General features: G+C 47.4%; 1 pseudogene; it reads right to left on the reverse strand.

The window, feature by feature from the left end:
* Positions 1–2,588: 2,588 nt before the first annotated feature.
* Positions 2,589–3,573, reverse strand: part of LOC111725070 — a 2,357-nt pseudogene continuing 1,372 nt past the window's right edge.

Consider the following 3,573-nt stretch of genomic DNA (forward strand, 5'->3'; position numbering starts at 1 on the left):
TTTTTGAGACAGGGCCTCAAGCTGTCCCCTTGGGCAGAGTTGCCATAGCATCACAGCTCACAGCAGCCTCCAACTCCTAGGCTCAAGCGAGTCTCCTGCCTCTGCCTCCCAAGTAGCTGGGACCACAGGTGCCTGCCACGATGCCTGGCTATTTTTTGGTTGCTGTCTTCATTGTCGTTTGGCAGGCCCGGGCTGGATTTGAACCTGCCACCTTAGGTGTATGCCACAGCTGGTGCCTTAGCCACTTGAGCCACAGGCGCTGGAGCTTGGATACAATATTTCTTAGAGAAGGAAGTGAAAGTAAAACAAACCCTAACTCAGTGATTTTCTGTCTGTCTTTTTGTTTTTTTTAGAGACAGAGTCTCATTTTATTGCCCTAGGTAGAGTGCTGTGGTGTCACACAGCTCACAGCAACCTCCAACTCCTGTACTTAGGCGATTCTCTTGCCTCAGCCTCCCTAGTAGCTGGAACTACAGGCGCCCACCACAACACCCAGCTATTTTGTTGTTGTTGTTGCAGTTTGGCCGGGGCCTGGTCTGAACCTGCCACCCTTGGTATATGGGGCTGGGGCCCAATCCACTGAGCCACAGGCGCCGCCCTAACTCAGTGATTTTCAAGTGGTATACTGTGAGAGGATCTTAGGTGTGCCCCCTAAATTTTTAAAGATCATTAATTAAATTATTTTCAAAACTAGTTCAAAGCATAGTAGGTATATTCTTGTTTTTACTTTCTTTCCTTTTTTTTTTTTTTTGGAGACAGAGTCTTATTTCATCACCTTTGGTAGAGTGCTGAGGCATCACAGCTCACAGCAACCTCAAACTCTTGGGCTCAAGCCATCCTCTTGCCTAGTCTCCCAAGGACCTGGGACTACAGGCGCCCACCACAACACCTGGCTATTTTTAGAGATGGGTTCTCGCTCTGGCTCAGGCTGGTCTCAAACTAGTGAGCTCAGGCAATCTGCCTGCCTTGGCCTTCCAAGTGCTAGGTTTATAGGCACGAGCTTATTCTTTCTTTTGATTGGCACAATTTAAGTGTGCCATGGAAGTGGAACTGTAGGTTCAGGTGTGTCGTGAGATAAAAAAGGTTGAAAAACATTGCTCTAGGGCAGTACCTGTAGCTCAGTGAGTAGGGCACTGGTCCCATATACTTAGGGTGGTGGTTTCGAACCTGGCCCCAGCCAAACTGAGACAATAACAAAAAAATAGCCAGGCTTTGAGGTGGGCTCCTGTAGTCCCAGCTACTCAGGAGGCTGAGGCAAGAGAATCACCTAAGCACAGGGTGAGCTGTGATGCCACCGCACTCTACTGAGGGCAATAAAGTGAGACTCTGTCTCTGTAAACAAACAAAAAAAATAGAAAAACACTGGTCTAACTGTATATGGTTCTCATTCTTCAGTCTTTAACCTTCTTAACATCTCATCCAGGCATTTCTGTTTTCTGGTGGGGGGGTTGTTTGTTTGTTTTACACAGTCTCACTTTATGTCCCTGGCGTCACAGCTCACAGCAACCTCCAGCTCTTGGGCTTAGGTGATTCTCTTGTCTCAACCTCCCAAGTAGCTGGGACTACAGGCGCCCAGCTTTATTTTATTTTATTTTATTTTGCAGTTTGGCCAGGGTTAAGTTCGAACTTGCCACCCTTGGTACATGGGGCCGATACCCTACTCACTGAGCCACAGGCGCCACTCCTCATTCAGGCATTTTGTTGTCTTTCCTTTTTTTGTTTGTTTTTTTGTTTACCCTAATGTTTATAAAAAATTGACTGAAAATATTTAACAAGATTCTTTTTTTTAAGAGATAGACTCTCACTTTGTCGCCCTCAGTAGAGTGCTGTGACATCATAGCTCACAGCAACCTCCAGCTCTTGGGCTTAGGTGATTCTTCTGCCTCAGCCTCCTGAGTAGCTGGGAATACAGGTGCCCACCACAATGCTCGGCTATTTTTTTGTTGCAGTTTGGCAGGGGCTGGATTCGAACCTGCTACCCTTGGTATATAGGGCTGGTGCCCTACTCATTGAGCCACAGGTGCCTCCCAGATTTTTTTTTTTTGAGACAGAGCCTCAAGCTGTCACCCTGGGTAGAGTGCTATGGCATCACAGCTCACAGCAACCTCCAGGTCTTGGGCTTGGGCGATTCTCTTGCCTCGGCCTCCCAAGTAGCTGTGACTACAGATGCCCGCAACAGTGCCTGTCTATTTTTTGTTGCAGTTTGGTAGTGGCTGGGTTTGAACCCACCAACATAAATATATGGGGCCGGTGCCCTGCTCACTGAGCCATAGGCGCTGCCCTATTTTTTTTTTTTTTTTAAGACAGAGTTTCACTTTCACCCCCAGTAGAGTTCTGTGGTGTCTTAGGTCACAGCAACCTCACACTCTTGGGCTCAACCAATTCTCTTGCCTCAGCCTCCCAAGTTGCTGGGACTACAGGTGCCTGCCACAATGTCTGGCTATTTTTAGAGATGGGAGTCTCGCTCTTACTCAGGTTGGTCTAGAACCTGTGAGTTCAGGCAATCTACCTGCCTCAGCCTCCCAGAGTGCTAGGATCACAGGTGTGAGCCACCATGATCAGCCTTAAAGTTGTTTAAAAGTTGTCTTCTATTGTATTGGCCAGGAGGACTGAATTTCCTTGTTTATGTATAGGTAGACCCATGAGAAAATAATTACTGTGGCAATAACCAATCGAATTCTTCCACAACTGGATTCTTCGATGAACTGTGGAATAGGCTCATCCATGCTATGATAATCACCAGACGACCAGAGAGCTCCCTTGAGTTCACCATAGCCCTTGGGCTTCATGCTAGAGATGATTCAGCCCATTTGGCTTATGTTCCCATCTACAGACCCAGCCTGATTGGCTCTCCAGTTTTCTAAAGATTAGAGCCTGCCTTCTTCTTCATATAAGATATTCTGTTGTGTATGAAGCAAGAGGTACGTGCCAGGCTGACAGCCCACACCACACAAAAGAATAGTGTATTACAGAGACATTCTTCCAAATAATGTTACCTGTGACAAGAGGATTAAATCCAACAAGCAGAGTCAGTACTGCAGGTATCATGTACATCACCACCCACAGTTCTGCATCTGGATTATTATTATTATTATTATTATAGACAGAGCCTCAAGCTGTCACCCTGGGTAGAGTGCCATGACATCACAGCTCACAGCAACCTCCAACTTCTGGGCTCAAGTGATTCTCCTGCCTCCGCCTCCCAAGTAGCTAGGACTACAGGTACCCGCCACAACGCCCAGCTATTTTTTGGTTGCAGCTGTTATTGTTGTTTGGCGGGCCTGGGCTGGATTCGAACCTGCCAGCTCAGGTGTACGTGGCTGACACCTTAGGTGCTTGAGCCACAGGCGCTGAGCCTGCATCTTTATTATTTATCTGCACAAAGGCTACCAGAGTGAAAAAGTTGGCCATAAGCCAGTTGCAGGCCCACCATAGGGCCTGTGCCCAGAGCCACGCGGCTGAATAAATGAGTCCATTGCGTTTTTTTTTTTTTTTTTTTTGAGACAGAGCCTCAAGCTATCCCCCTGGGCAGAGTGCCGTGGCATTACAGCTCACAGCAACCTCCAACTCCTG

The sequence above is a fragment of the Otolemur garnettii genome, unplaced genomic scaffold (assembly GCF_000181295.1).
Source record: "Otolemur garnettii isolate 467f Iridium unplaced genomic scaffold, OtoGar3 scaffold00031, whole genome shotgun sequence".
NCBI classification, from domain to species: Eukaryota; Metazoa; Chordata; class Mammalia; order Primates; family Galagidae; genus Otolemur; species Otolemur garnettii.